The sequence below is a fragment of the Bombus pascuorum genome, unplaced genomic scaffold (genome assembly GCF_905332965.1).
Source record: "Bombus pascuorum unplaced genomic scaffold, iyBomPasc1.1, whole genome shotgun sequence".
In the NCBI taxonomy this organism is placed as follows: Eukaryota; Metazoa; Arthropoda; class Insecta; order Hymenoptera; family Apidae; genus Bombus; species Bombus pascuorum.
The window spans coordinates 26,729-43,413 of NW_026869729.1; the positions used below are offsets into that span (position 1 = coordinate 26,729).

The 16,685-nt window shown below is 37.2% G+C and overlaps 2 pseudogenes; both read right to left on the reverse strand.

Annotated features, from left to right (window-relative positions):
• Nucleotides 1-596: 596 nt before the first annotated feature.
• Nucleotides 597-715, reverse strand: LOC132915600 (5S ribosomal RNA; annotated as a pseudogene).
• Nucleotides 716-8,808: 8,093 nt separating this feature from the next.
• Nucleotides 8,809-8,927, reverse strand: LOC132915601 (5S ribosomal RNA; annotated as a pseudogene).
• Nucleotides 8,928-16,685: the final 7,758 nt, after the last annotated feature.

Consider the following 16,685-nt stretch of genomic DNA (forward strand, 5'->3'; position numbering starts at 1 on the left):
GGTGCAGAGACTAGAGAACATGGGGTCCCCAATCGTGTAGTACGCTTCAGCATCGTTGACAACACCAACTCCCTCCCTCCGTCTGTCCAAATGTCATCTCAAACGGTGAAGCTGTAAATTAAAAAAATCCTTATATACATCAGAATAGTAATGCGATTTCTATTCCTGCAGCACCGACGTGATACACGGTGCTCCATAATCGCTCCAGATTGCATATAGTTGTTGTTGAAATCTCTATGCATTTGGTGGATAAAACGTTGCGAGAAATTATCCTCTTGTAAAAGTAGTCACATAAGCTTCCAGGTCTTCATAACCTTTTTTTTTTTTTTGCATGAGGAGGGGAAAATGCTGTTACGCATGCCCAGTGACCCGAATCACTGGGTTATGTGGGACTCGCGCGGATGTTGTTGCCATACCCACTAAAAAAACCACTCCTCCTTCTTCCTCTGCTTTGAGGGCAGACAACCCCGGTAATACCAGGCGGCAGTCATCAGGGTTGTCCTTTCATGCCCCGCTGTATCTTCCTCTTCGGGCAGTTACTGCTCGCGTCATCTTCTTAGACAGTTCAAATACTGGGCTGATCTCCTTCTGAAAAAAACCAACACCACGCGGAGTTCCCAAGCGGTCACCGATCTTAGTACTATCCGTGCCCGGCGTTGCTTAACTTTCGTGATCGGACGGGAACGAGTGCACTCAACGCGTCTTGGGCGTTGGCCGGTCTTCATAACCTGAAGGTTTGCATTTTTCCCACTACTTCAGCGTCGTACTGGTACTTTTACTTCTGATAGCTTAGACATGAAATCGTCTAAACTTCTCAATTCAGGACACAAATCAGGCTCTTTCCAGGGATTGCTCTGCTGAGACGTGCCTTCATCATCGCAGCGTTCGTAATTTATACAATTTTCCTTCTTCAATAATTTTTCTTTAAGTTTCTGCAATTTTAAAGCTTTAGATGATTGCTTGATGCGTAATTCATTTTCAGCTTTGAAGAGAGCACACGTCAGCATTGCTTCAATCCGTAAATCGCGTCTGCGATTTCGGCAATACCTTGATTTTTTACTGCGGATTCTTCTGATCCAAGATGCTAATCGTTTAGTACTACTTGGCTTGGCGTCAATATCACAAACTCTCTTCTTAGACTTTGCCATGACGACGGCTTCGTAGTTTTCTTAATTTGCAGGAATGCAAATGTCCTCTTTTTCGAGGTTAACACAGTGTCGATGTTACGATATTCACGTTTTCTTATTGTTTCCTAAACTATTTCACCTAATTAATGAATAAATTATAATAATAAGTACACTAACCTGTATGTGGCTCGTGATTGTTGTAGAACAAGATAGAACAGGTTCACACAACACACAAAATGTTTGAAACTGTCGAGCAAAATAAGATCCTCTCCGCTTGCAGACGACTCGACAAATGCCTACGTTGCGCGTCTGATGGTGGCTTTATATACCCTCAAGCTTGTCGTTACGTACTGGTCTTATGCGCGAACGATAGAAAGTAATTCCATATAGAATCTTACATTATTATGATTTTTTAAAAATACTACAATCCAATTAATTTTTAAAAATATTTGCGACAATTTTAATGCAAAATCTTATATACTTTGTACATTATATTAAAATTCCTCATTTACAGGAAATAATCAATAGCGTATGAAGATGTTCTGCGGTTAATTTCTAACCAATCACGTGCGCCATTTTGCAGGCGTCATTTCCGGTGTAGATATCTTCCAACCTAACCTCAAATTTCTTCACATATTATTTAGAACGTATATTAATGTTGATGTACTAGAAATATTATTGTTAAATATTATAGCCAATATTACAGTTAAATGATTAACGGTAATAAAGTACCATTTTTTCACAATAAAAAAAGCATTTTTTTTAATGATTCCAAGATATTTGGATCGATATTTTACTACACGATCAATTCAGTTAACCCGATCCTGACATTTTTATTAATGTAATAACTTTACAAGCAAAAAAAGGTAAAAAAAAACTATTTTAAACGTAAGATCTAAAATTCTGATATGCGATAAAATATAATATTTTTAATGCGAATAAACTTTTTTATAAAATTTTTAATTTCTTGTTTTTTTTATAAAATCAAATCTATAAGTAGTAACTGGAATTTTTTGTTTGAAACCTATTCATCTTGAATTAATAACAAATCTTTGCTGCAACCACTATTAATGGCTTTAACTTTATCAGTGTTTAACAAATTTCTTATCTGTAACGATAATAGAAAACTGTATCTACATTCTATTAAATTTTTACACTTTACGTCATGAGAAGTTCACGCAACTTTCATTCAAATGAAGTATATGGTAAAATTAATCCCCTTTCTTCTGTGTATATAGTCTGCATAATTTTATCCTCAAATTTGGAATAATTTAAAGTAAATAAAAGTTGTATGTAAAAATACGCATAAAAACGATTTTGTACGTATATTCGAATAGTTCCTTATAATATATTAATGATACATATATTGTGGGATAACCATAGTTCGGTGAAACGAAAATTGTTTTTTTCACGTTTATAAACATAAAATGCACTATCTATCGATAATTAAGTATCATTTTAAAATTAATTAGTGTTGAAGTGATCGTCACTTCTGAGAAAACTCTACATCTGGTCTTCGGTTTCTCAACCGCCTAAGGTCTTCGAAAGCGCACATGCAAAGGAATGCGTCGAGGAAAGACCATAAGCGGTACACGTCCGACGTTGGTTTAGGCAGTTGTTTCAGTCTCAGGGTAACGTTGCTAGTGTCACGTAAAATTATGCAAAAGAACAACAAAAAAGAATAAAAAAAAGAAACTTTATTTTTCTTCTAACACTTGGTTTTACAATCTACTTCCGAGCTCTAAGCGTGACCTTTTAAGACTGAAGCTCTTATGATTTTTTACTTTCGATCGGATCCGATCGCTTTCTTTTGTTATCCCTCAACATCCCCACCGTCCACGCATTTGCCAGGCGTCCGCGGCCGTTGCCACGCGCTCTTTCTTCTAGAGCCTTCGGTGGAAGGACCGTTGGGATGTTGATGGTTCATTAGGCACTTCAGCGATATACATTGTCGCCGAGTGCCGCCACATCTTTATCTCCGATTTTAAAGTGAGCCGGTCGTGACATACCCCCCTGGTTAGATTGATCTTGGTCCTCTAAGATCTTAGTAGAATGGAATTATTTAAATGTAGATCGAAGGATATGTTTACCCCCCCCCCCTTTTTTTTAGGGATCATTATGAATTGGTTTTCTGCATGTAATGGTACAAAAGTTATTTCGTTAATCTTAAATATAGCAATTTTACAATATTTGTTAGTGTTCGGGAAGCTAACAATTTCAGAGGCGTAATCATGTTGTAGTTTTCGATCGTGAATTGGTTGGGTTTGTTTACAAAGCGTAATTCCTATCCCGTGAATTCAAGGCATCTAATTAAGGGTATTATTACTAGTGCTAGGGTCAGCATTATCCTGAAAAAAGTACGCTTTCGGTCGGTTACCATGTATCTTTTTCTTAGCATTGTCGATAGAAATAATGTAATAAGGAGTTTTCACATCGTTAATCCTGTAAGGTCCTAACCATTCAATGTGCAACTTATCTCTTTTATGGTCGTTGTGAATTAAAACAAAGTCTCCTTTTCTAAACACGGTCTGAGTTTTAACAATCTTTCTTTCTTGGTCTCGCTTGTATCGTTGCTTATTCTGAATAAGCGTTTTGTGAGCTGTTTCCCAATATTTATTCAGTTGTTTTTGCCAAAGTGAGTACATATCATCATAGGTAAGTGTGGGGAATTTGGATATTGCGGAAGGTAAGTTAGCTTTTCGCCCAAAGGTCAATTCAAAGGGAGAGAATCCTGTTCCTTCATGTTTCGCGGTGTTGTACCCTAAACAAATGAAATTAAGTACTTCGTCCCATTCTTTGTCATTGTCGTGTAATGCAGTACGAATTAAATCTTTAACTGAGGCATGCGTTCTTTCGAGAGATCCGTTACTCTGTGGGTGAAATGAAGTTGTTTTGATGTGTTTGATTTTAAAAGCTTCTTCAAATTTCGTCATTAAATCGCTAACAAAATTTTGTCCCTGGTCTGTTAGGATCGTTTTTGGTGCCGAAAATATGTAAATATAGTGTTCAATGAGCGCATTAATTATGGATTCAGTTCGTTGCGTTTTAAGGGGAACTAGTATCAGATATTTCGATCGACGGAGCACGTCGATACAGATGTGACTCGAGTCGGGCAGCCACAATCCTCTCCAACAGCTTGCCAGCCTGATCCAGCAGGCACACAGGCCAGAATGCGGAAGGCGAGTATGTATTTAATTGCAAAATAAACGGGAAGATGTTCGACCTTCATAGTCCATGTTCAGCAGAAGCAAGTTTCATTGCATCTTTTAAAAGTCGCCTTATTTTTCTTTGGCCTAATGATCCCTCACTTACTATAAACAGATTTGCAAAATTTATTGAAGACAATTGTCCTGTGCACAATGCACGCTTAAAATATTAAAACTACAGAATAATGTACATATATTGATACGTGACTTGAGCCGCATAGAAGTCAAACAGATTAATTCCGTTCGGTTTACTGTTGTTTCAAATATGAAATACTTATGATATATTTTAGTATTTAGTATTATATTTCTATATAAGTACAGGTAATATCGGAAGATGGAATTAATAAGTTTGTCTTCCGAGTGGCACAATTGCAATACTACTTGGTATAAAATATACATTTGCAAATGATATGCGGTATTGTATGAATATAGAAATTAATGATGACATTAAACTATACTATATGATTGTATAATTTATATTATAATTACATACTAAATATTTCGTCGATAGAATTTGTCTTTAGTTAGAATGATTAGATTCCTATTTGTGGCAGTTGCTCCCATTATAGAATAAGTTTCAGTACTTAAGGCTACAAACCATTACCTCTTAAATTCAATACTTGATTCAGGGCTTCTATAATGAAATATATATCTCGCGCATACGTACTTGTGAACTATCCAAGATATAGAATGAGTCGAAGTTCTGTGGGAAAGTAATTTATAGTTATAGTGGGTTTGGTAACGTTATTACATATTTGAATAACGTTCACGCCATCACAAAATCGAGTATGACGCTCCGTCAGTCTATAAACATGCGGGGAGATGCAGGACGACGAGGATAGCCTCCCGTGACGTAGCGCCTGGTACGGACGGTATCTCCGGACGGGTATGAGCGGAGAGGACGCGGATAATTGCCCCCAAGCTACGACACTCATTTCACGGTGTCAGTGGGAGGGAGCCTCTCGTCGGATAAAGCGCATGGTGAGGCTGGTACAGCTTCTGAAGGGCGGCACGACCGACGTTCTCGTCGTCCTCGTATCGCCCGATGCTCTTATGTAATGAAGTGGGCAAGCTCTTCGAAGGAAACTTTGCCGCCCGTCCTGAAACCCACTTGTCAGAGCGAGTGCACCGTTAACACGAAAGACGGTACGGCTTTCTCACGAAGGCGGCCAAGACCCTTTCTAGTCCACAGATAGAGTGTAACGCGGTACACGACTGAGCGTCAATGTGAGTTACATTGTCGATATTTCTGTAGAAAACTGCCGCGGCTGAAACAAATTGCCGTCTCAATGGCACCATTTTATTTCAAGCTTTGCGCTACAGTTCTGAATCATTTTCGTAGGACAAGGCAGTTTCGTGTTCTCGCAAAATAAAACTGTCGAATTAAGGTACATACTATCAATTACAGTCTAATACATTTTAGCGGTTCAACATCGATAGGACGATTTCGCATCGAAATTTTCGGAGGACCACGTAACCTTCCAATGATGACCGTCGTACGAGCAGTGGATAAGCTTACTTCGTGTCGTAGGTTCCTCGCACCTCGTACTCTACTCCTTGATTGTTGTTCGGCAGCTTTAGCGGCTGTGGTTCCGAGGAACCCCATCCTGAACCCCTTTCTCGTACGCCGAATGTGACTTCTTGCTGTCCGCCGAAGACACTTGTCGGATCTGCATATGTTCAACCATTTGCGCGAGACAAGCGCGGCGCTCTGCAGGGAGGAGGGATCCAATTTTCGAGGTAACAAGTGCGAAACCTCCAGTGGTAGTTCGGAAATGATATCTACCTTGCTTGGCATCAGTAAACCACCTCTAAATCATTCTAATCAACGTACCACGTAAACACGAATCCAACGCGTTCCAGGAATAGAATCAACTGCCTGTAGTTGTTTAACTGTACACGACGAGTAAAATTATTTCGGGTACTCCTGTAGTACAGAACAGACACCCAAACGACAATATTTCAACACAAAAATATTTAAAACAATAGTTATGAAAGCATGATACTTAATACCGCACTTGACATCACGTATAAGTAAAAGTAAATTTCTTCGAACAAATTTCAAGTTAAATCTTTAGGTTGTGTAATTATATCAAACTTGTTCAATTAACAATGAGCTATTTCCATCATGTTTTGACAACCGACTCATCGATGATGCAATTCCTTGGAATTGAAAAAGGAATGTGCATAATTTTGTCCTCCATCAACACTCAAAATATTATCTACATGCTATACTTAGGGATTCAATTTTAAAATACGTTGCTTCATTTTCCATCTCTGCTTTCCTACAATCAGTATGTGAAAGATTTTTCACAGTATCCATCCATCCGCAATTTGTATAAATAGTATTTCAGTCTCTCGCGTCACTTGAACTGTAATATACACCTGTCTTTTATTTTCATTACTCCTCTGCATACCATTTGTGAGGAACAATACATTTTATTTGTTAATCCAATAACATGTAAAGTTCTTCATTTGTTCTAAGATCAATCTATGAATTAGTGAAGAGAATATTGCAATCTGTAAAAATAAGTATCTAGTAATATTACTTCCGAACCAACATATTTATTGCAATGCTTGTCAAATTTCAAAGTAATTTCCTATCCATATGAAACATATTTCATATATGTGTATGTCTATTACTTTGATTAGTTGTTCTACTTGTAACAATTCGCCATTCTGGATCATCTAGATTCAACAAAGACGCATTCAATTTACTCCATACCTCATAAAGCTCCTATTATCATAATTACATGGGAAGATAGAGAGCTGTGACAGTATCCAGCTCTCAACTTTGAACAAGGCATATTGACAAGCCAGAGTAACTCACATACAACTTGGTGGTACAAGCGTTGAAAAAACTTTTCTGGACCTGAGAAAACACATGTGCACAGGTAACGAACAAAAGAGATTAGAGCTCACCAAATAAAACTTGCTATAATTTGCTGTAGCTTGTCACAATAAGCCTATGTGTATCGCGCGTCAGACGATTTTGGAATTAGTTGATGCTTGGATGTTCAAGATACGGAAACACGGAGTGATGAGACGTTTATGTACAAAGTGATTATGGTGCGACTCATCGTCAGTCAGAAAACTTCATGCAGGATTTGCTAAAAACAAACAATTTTCCCCTTTGCTTATCCCCTACCAATCGTCTGTCGTCACTCCTTATCTCATACACAGACAGGCGAAATAATGTCGCCGATGACGGCCAACAGCCTGGACACATGTGCGGATCTCTTGCCTGCGACAGAATTTTGTTATGTGTAGTATGCTGGACTGAAAAGGACTAATATGGCGAATTAGAAGATCGCAGGAAAATTGTAGACATTTTCCAAATTTTATCAATTCCTTTTTATTTATTCAAAAGTCTACAAAACTGTTAATTAACATTAAGGAAATATATACAAAATCTCGACGTTCAGAATAATGGAGAGAATATTCGAAACGGTACTATTAAATCTATAAGTTACCATGCAATACAAATTTTCTTTAAACGCTAAGACATACAAAATACGTAATGTTTTGTGTAAATTGCCATACTTTTGAAAATAAAAAATATCGAATCAAACATTCTTCAAATATATTTCGAACGCTCATTAATACTACAAAATTATATTATTACAAAATTATTTTACTACAAAATTATATTACTACAAAATTATTTTACTACAAAATTATATTACTACAAAATTATTTTACTACAAAATTATATTACTACAAAATTATATTACTACAAAATTATACTTCTAAAAAATTATATTACTACAAAATTATATTACTACAAAATTATATTACTACAAAATTGTATTACCACAAAAAATTGTAAAGGTCCCGAATGCATCGGTCACGATACAGTTTACAAACCAAACCAATGAAAGGTGCAGAGACTAGAGAACATGGGGTCCCCAATCGTGTGGTACGCTTCAGCATCGTTGACAACACCAACTCCCTCCCTCCGTCTGTCCAAATGTCATCTCAAACGGTGAAGCTGTAAATTAAAAAAATCCTTATATACATCAGAATAGTAATGCGATTTCTATTCCTGCAGCACCGACGTGATACACGGTGCTCCATAATCGCTCCAGATTGCATATAGTTGTTGTTGAAATCTCTATGCATTTGGTGGATAAAACGTTGCGAGAAATTATCCTCTTGTAAAAGTAGTCACATAAGCTTCCAGGTCTTCATAACCTTTTTTTTTTTTTGCATGAGGAGGGGAAAATGCTGTTACGCATGCCCAGTGACCCGAATCACTGGGTTATGTGGGACTCGCGCGGATGTTGTTGCCATACCCACTAAAAAAACCACTCCTCCTTCTTCCTCTGCTTTGAGGGCAGACAACCCCGGTAATACCAGGCGGCAGTCATCAGGGTTGTCCTTTCATGCCCCGCTGTATCTTCCTCTTCGGGCAGTTACTGCTCGCGTCATCTTCTTAGACAGTTCAAATACTGGGCTGATCTCCTTCTGAAAAAAACCAACACCACGCGGAGTTCCCAAGCGGTCACCGATCTTAGTACTATCCGTGCCCGGCGTTGCTTAACTTTCGTGATCGGACGGGAACGAGTGCACTCAACGCGTCTTGGGCGTTGGCCGGTCTTCATAACCTGAAGGTTTGCATTTTTCCCACTACTTCAGCGTCGTACTGGTACTTTTACTTCTGATAGCTTAGACATGAAATCGTCTAAACTTCTCAATTCAGGACACAAATCAGGCTCTTTCCAGGGATTGCTCTGCTGAGACGTGCCTTCATCATCGCAGCGTTCGTAATTTATACAATTTTCCTTCTTCAATAATTTTTCTTTAAGTTTCTGCAATTTTAAAGCTTTAGATGATTGCTTGATGCGTAATTCATTTTCAGCTTTGAAGAGAGCACACGTCAGCATTGCTTCAATCCGTAAATCGCGTCTGCGATTTCGGCAATACCTTGATTTTTTACTGCGGATTCTTCTGATCCAAGATGCTAATCGTTTAGTACTACTTGGCTTGGCGTCAATATCACAAACTCTCTTCTTAGACTTTGCCATGACGACGGCTTCGTAGTTTTCTTAATTTGCAGGAATGCAAATGTCCTCTTTTTCGAGGTTAACACAGTGTCGATGTTACGATATTCACGTTTTCTTATTGTTTCCTAAACTATTTCACCTAATTAATGAATAAATTATAATAATAAGTACACTAACCTGTATGTGGCTCGTGATTGTTGTAGAACAAGATAGAACAGGTTCACACAACACACAAAATGTTTGAAACTGTCGAGCAAAATAAGATCCTCTCCGCTTGCAGACGACTCGACAAATGCCTACGTTGCGCGTCTGATGGTGGCTTTATATACCCTCAAGCTTGTCGTTACGTACTGGTCTTATGCGCGAACGATAGAAAGTAATTCCATATAGAATCTTACATTATTATGATTTTTTAAAAATACTACAATCCAATTAATTTTTAAAAATATTTGCGACAATTTTAATGCAAAATCTTATATACTTTGTACATTATATTAAAATTCCTCATTTACAGGAAATAATCAATAGCGTATGAAGATGTTCTGCGGTTAATTTCTAACCAATCACGTGCGCCATTTTGCAGGCGTCATTTCCGGTGTAGATATCTTCCAACCTAACCTCAAATTTCTTCACATATTATTTAGAACGTATATTAATGTTGATGTACTAGAAATATTATTGTTAAATATTATAGCCAATATTACAGTTAAATGATTAACGGTAATAAAGTACCATTTTTTCACAATAAAAAAAGCATTTTTTTTAATGATTCCAAGATATTTGGATCGATATTTTACTACACGATCAATTCAGTTAACCCGATCCTGACATTTTTATTAATGTAATAACTTTACAAGCAAAAAAAGGTAAAAAAAAACTATTTTAAACGTAAGATCTAAAATTCTGATATGCGATAAAATATAATATTTTTAATGCGAATAAACTTTTTTATAAAATTTTTAATTTCTTGTTTTTTTTATAAAATCAAATCTATAAGTAGTAACTGGAATTTTTTGTTTGAAACCTATTCATCTTGAATTAATAACAAATCTTTGCTGCAACCACTATTAATGGCTTTAACTTTATCAGTGTTTAACAAATTTCTTATCTGTAACGATAATAGAAAACTGTATCTACATTCTATTAAATTTTTACACTTTACGTCATGAGAAGTTCACGCAACTTTCATTCAAATGAAGTATATGGTAAAATTAATACCCTTTCTTCTGTGTATATAGTCTGCATAATTTTATCCTCAAATTTGGAATAATTTAAAGTAAATAAAAGTTGTATGTAAAAATACGCATAAAAACGATTTTGTACGTATATTCGAATAGTTCCTTATAATATATTAATGATACATATATTGTGGGATAACCATAGTTCGGTGAAACGAAAATTGTTTTTTTCACGTTTATAAACATAAAATGCACTATCTATCGATAATTAAGTATCATTTTAAAATTAATTAGTGTTGAAGTGATCGTCACTTCTGAGAAAACTCTACATCTGGTCTTCGGTTTCTCAACCGCCTAAGGTCTTCGAAAGCGCATATGCAAAGGAATGCGTCGAGGAAAGACCATAAGCGGTACACGTCCGACGTTGGTTTAGGCAGTTGTTTCAGTCTCAGGGTAACGTTGCTAGTGTCACGTAAAATTATGCAAAAGAACAACAAAAAAGAATAAAAAAAAGAAACTTTATTTTTCTTCTAACACTTGGTTTTACAATCTACTTCCGAGCTCTAAGCGTGACCTTTTAAGACTGAAGCTCTTATGATTTTTTACTTTCGATCGGATCCGATCGCTTTCTTTTGTTATCCCTCAACATCCCCACCGTCCACGCATTTGCCAGGCGTCCGCGGCCGTTGCCACGCGCTCTTTCTTCTAGAGCCTTCGGTGGAAGGACCGTTGGGATGTTGATGGTTCATTAGGCACTTCAGCGATATACATTGTCGCCGAGTGTCGCCACATCTTTATCTCCGATTTTAAAGTGAGCCGGTCGTGACATACCCCCCTGGTTAGATTGATCTTGGTTCTCTAAGATCTTAGTAGAATGGAATTATTTAAATGTAGATCGAAGGATATGTTTACCCCCCCCCTTTTTTTTAGGGATCATTATGAATTGGTTTTCTGCATGTAATGGTACAAAAGTTATTTCGTTAATCTTAAATATAGCAATTTTACAATATTTGTTAGTGTTCGGGAAGCTAACAATTTCTGAGGCGTAATCATGTTGTAGTTTTCGATCGTGAATTGGTTGGGTTTGTTTACAAAGCGTAATTCCTATCCCGTGAATTCAAGGCATCTAATTAAGGGTATTATTACTAGTGCTAGGGTCAGCATTATCCTGAAAAAAGTACGCTTTCGGTCGGTTACCATGTATCTTTTTCTTAGCATTGTCGATAGAAATAATGTAATAAGGAGTTTTCACATCGTTAATCCTGTAAGGTCCTAACCATTCAATGTGCAACTTATCTCTTTTATGGTCGTTGTGAATTAAAACAAAGTCTCCTTTTCTAAACACGGTCTGAGTTTTAACAATCTTTCTTTCTTGGTCTCGCTTGTATCGTTGCTTATTCTGAATAAGCGTTTTGTGAGCTGTTTCCCAATATTTATTCAGTTGTTTTTGCCAAAGTGAGTACATATCATCATAGGTAAGTGTGGGGAATTTGGATATTGCGGAAGGTAAGTTAGCTTTTCGCCCAAAGGTCAATTCAAAGGGAGAGAATCCTGTTCCTTCATGTTTCGCGGTGTTGTACCCTAAACAAATGAAATTAAGTACTTCGTCCCATTCTTTGTCATTGTCGTGTAATGCAGTACGAATTAAATCTTTAACTGAGGCATGCGTTCTTTCGAGAGATCCGTTACTCTGTGGGTGAAATGAAGTTGTTTTGATGTGTTTGATTTTAAAAGCTTCTTCAAATTTCGTCATTAAATCGCTAACAAAATTTTGTCCCTGGTCTGTTAGGATCGTTTTTGGTGCCGAAAATATGTAAATATAGTGTTCAATGAGCGCATTAATTATGGATTCAGTTCGTTGCGTTTTAAGGGGAACTAGTATCAGATATTTCGATCGACGGAGCACGTCGATACAGATGTGACTCGAGTCGGGCAGCCACAATCCTCTCCAACAGCTTGCCAGCCTGATCCAGCAGGCACACAGGCCAGAATGCGGAAGGCGAGTATGTATTTAATTGCAAAATAAACGGGAAGATGTTCGACCTTCATAGTCCATGTTCAGCAGAAGCAAGTTTCATTGCATCTTTTAAAAGTCGCCTTATTTTTCTTTGGCCTAATGATCCCTCACTTACTATAAACAGATTTGCAAAATTTATTGAAGACAATTGTCCTGTGCACAATGCACGCTTAAAATATTAAAACTACAGAATAATGTACATATATTGATACGTGACTTGAGCCGCATAGAAGTCAAACAGATTAATTCCGTTCGGTTTACTGTTGTTTCAAATATGAAATACTTATGATATATTTTAGTATTTAGTATTATATTTCTATATAAGTACAGGTAATATCGGAAGATGGAATTAATAAGTTTGTCTTCCGAGTGGCACAATTGCAATACTACTTGGTATAAAATATACATTTGCAAATGATATGCGGTATTGTATGAATATAGAAATTAATGATGACATTAAACTATACTATATGATTGTATAATTTATATTATAATTACATACTAAATATTTCGTCGATAGAATTTGTCTTTAGTTAGAATGATTAGATTCCTATTTGTGGCAGTTGCTCCCATTATAGAATAAGTTTCAGTACTTAAGGCTACAAACCATTACCTCTTAAATTCAATACTTGATTCAGGGCTTCTATAATGAAATATATATCTCGCGCATACGTACTTGTGAACTATCCAAGATATAGAATGAGTCGAAGTTCTGTGGGAAAGTAATTTATAGTTATAGTGGGTTTGGTAACGTTATTACATATTTGAATAACGTTCACGCCATCACAAAATCGAGTATGACGCTCCGTCAGTCTATAAACATGCGGGGAGATGCAGGACGACGAGGATAGCCTCCCGTGACGTAGCGCCTGGTACGGACGGTATCTCCGGACGGGTATGAGCGGAGAGGACGCGGATAATTGCCCCCAAGCTACGACACTCATTTCACGGTGTCAGTGGGAGGGAGCCTCTCGTCGGATAAAGCGCATGGTGAGGCTGGTACAGCTTCTGAAGGGCGGCACGACCGACGTTCTCGTCGTCCTCGTATCGCCCGATGCTCTTATGTAATGAAGTGGGCAAGCTCTTCGAAGGAAACTTTGCCGCCCGTCCTGAAACCCACTTGTCAGAGCGAGTGCACCGTTAACACGAAAGACGGTACGGCTTTCTCACGAAGGCGGCCAAGACCCTTTCTAGTCCACAGATAGAGTGTAACGCGGTACACGACTGAGCGTCAATGTGAGTTACATTGTCGATATTTCTGTAGAAAACTGCCGCGGCTGAAACAAATTGCCGTCTCAATGGCACCATTTTATTTCAAGCTTTGCGCTACAGTTCTGAATCATTTTCGTAGGACAAGGCAGTTTCGTGTTCTCGCAAAATAAAACTGTCGAATTAAGGTACATACTATCAATTACAGTCTAATACATTTTAGCGGTTCAACATCGATAGGACGATTTCGCATCGAAATTTTCGGAGGACCACGTAACCTTCCAATGATGACCGTCGTACGAGCAGTGGATAAGCTTACTTCGTGTCGTAGGTTCCTCGCACCTCGTACTCTACTCCTTGATTGTTGTTCGGCAGCTTTAGCGGCTGTGGTTCCGAGGAACCCCATCCTGAACCCCTTTCTCGTACGCCGAATGTGACTTCTTGCTGTCCGCCGAAGACACTTGTCGGATCTGCATATGTTCAACCATTTGCGCGAGACAAGCGCGGCGCTCTGCAGGGAGGAGGGATCCAATTTTCGAGGTAACAAGTGCGAAACCTCCAGTGGTAGTTCGGAAATGATATCTACCTTGCTTGGCATCAGTAAACCACCTCTAAATCATTCTAATCAACGTACCACGTAAACACGAATCCAACGCGTTCCAGGAATAGAATCAACTGCCTGTAGTTGTTTAACTGTACACGACGAGTAAAATTATTTCGGGTACTCCTGTAGTACAGAACAGACACCCAAACGACAATATTTCAACACAAAAATATTTAAAACAATAGTTATGAAAGCATGATACTTAATACCGCACTTGACATCACGTATAAGTAAAAGTAAATTTCTTCGAACAAATTTCAAGTTAAATCTTTAGGTTGTGTAATTATATCAAACTTGTTCAATTAACAATGAGCTATTTCCATCATGTTTTGACAACCGACTCATCGATGATGCAATTCCTTGGAATTGAAAAAGGAATGTGCATAATTTTGTCCTCCATCAACACTCAAAATATTATCTACATGCTATACTTAGGGATTCAATTTTAAAATACGTTGCTTCATTTTCCATCTCTGCTTTCCTACAATCAGTATGTGAAAGATTTTTCACAGTATCCATCCATCCGCAATTTGTATAAATAGTATTTCAGTCTCTCGCGTCACTTGAACTGTAATATACACCTGTCTTTTATTTTCATTACTCCTCTGCATACCATTTGTGAGGAACAATACATTTTATTTGTTAATCCAATAACATGTAAAGTTCTTCATTTGTTCTAAGATCAATCTATGAATTAGTGAAGAGAATATTGCAATCTGTAAAAATAAGTATCTAGTAATATTACTTCCGAACCAACATATTTATTGCAATGCTTGTCAAATTTCAAAGTAATTTCCTATCCATATGAAACATATTTCATATATGTGTATGTCTATTACTTTGATTAGTTGTTCTACTTGTAACAATTCGCCATTCTGGATCATCTAGATTCAACAAAGACGCATTCAATTTACTCCATACCTCATAAAGCTCCTATTATCATAATTACATGGGAAGATAGAGAGCTGTGACAGTATCCAGCTCTCAACTTTGAACAAGGCATATTGACAAGCCAGAGTAACTCACATACAACTTGGTGGTACAAGCGTTGAAAAAACTTTTCTGGACCTGAGAAAACACATGTGCACAGGTAACGAACAAAAGAGATTAGAGCTCACCAAATAAAACTTGCTATAATTTGCTGTAGCTTGTCACAATAAGCCTATGTGTATCGCGCGTCAGACGATTTTGGAATTAGTTGATGCTTGGATGTTCAAGATACGGAAACACGGAGTGATGAGACGTTTATGTACAAAGTGATTATGGTGCGACTCATCGTCAGTCAGAAAACTTCATGCACGATTTGCTAAAAACAAACAATTTTCCCCTTTGCTTATCCCCTACCAATCGTCTGTCGTCACTCCTTATCTCATACACAGACAGGCTAAATAATGTCGCCGATGACGGCCAACAGCCTGGACACATGTGCGGATCTCTTGCCTGCGACAGAATTTTGTTATGTGTAGTATGCTGGACTGAAAAGGACTAATATGGCGAATTAGAAGATCGCAGGAAAATTGTAGACATTTTCCAAATTTTATCAATTCCTTTTTATTTATTCAAAAGTCTACAAAACTGTTAATTAACATTAAGGAAATATATACAAAATCTCGACGTTCAGAATAATGGAGAGAATATTCGAAACGGTACTATTAAATCTATAAGTTACCATGCAATACAAATTTTCTTTAAACGCTAAGACATACAAAATACGTAATGTTTTGTGTAAATTGCCATACTTTTGAAAATAAAAAATATCGAATCAAACATTCTTCAAATATATTTCGAACGCTCATTAATACTACAAAATTATATTACTACAAAATTATATTACTACAAAATTATTTTACTACAAAATTATATTACTACAAAATTATATTACTACAAAATTATACTTCTACAAAATTATATTACTACAAAATTATATTACTACAAAATTATATTACTACAAAATTGTATTACCACAAAAAATTGTAAAGGTCCCGAATGCATCGGTCACGATACAGTTTACAAACCAAACCAATGAAAGGTGCAGAGACTAGAGAACATGGGGTCCCCAATCGTGTGGTACGCTTCAGCATCGTTGACAACACCAACTCCCTCCCTCCGTCTGTCCAAATGTCATCTCAAACGGTGAAGCTGTAAATTAAAAAAATCCTTATATACATCAGAATAGTAATGCGATTTCTATTCCTGCAGCACCGACGTGATACACGGTGCTCCATAATCGCTCCAGATTGCATATAGTTGTTGTTGAAATCTCTATGCATTTGGTGGATAATACGTTGCGAGAAATTATCCTCTTGTAAAAGTAGTCACATAAGCTTCCAGGTCTTCA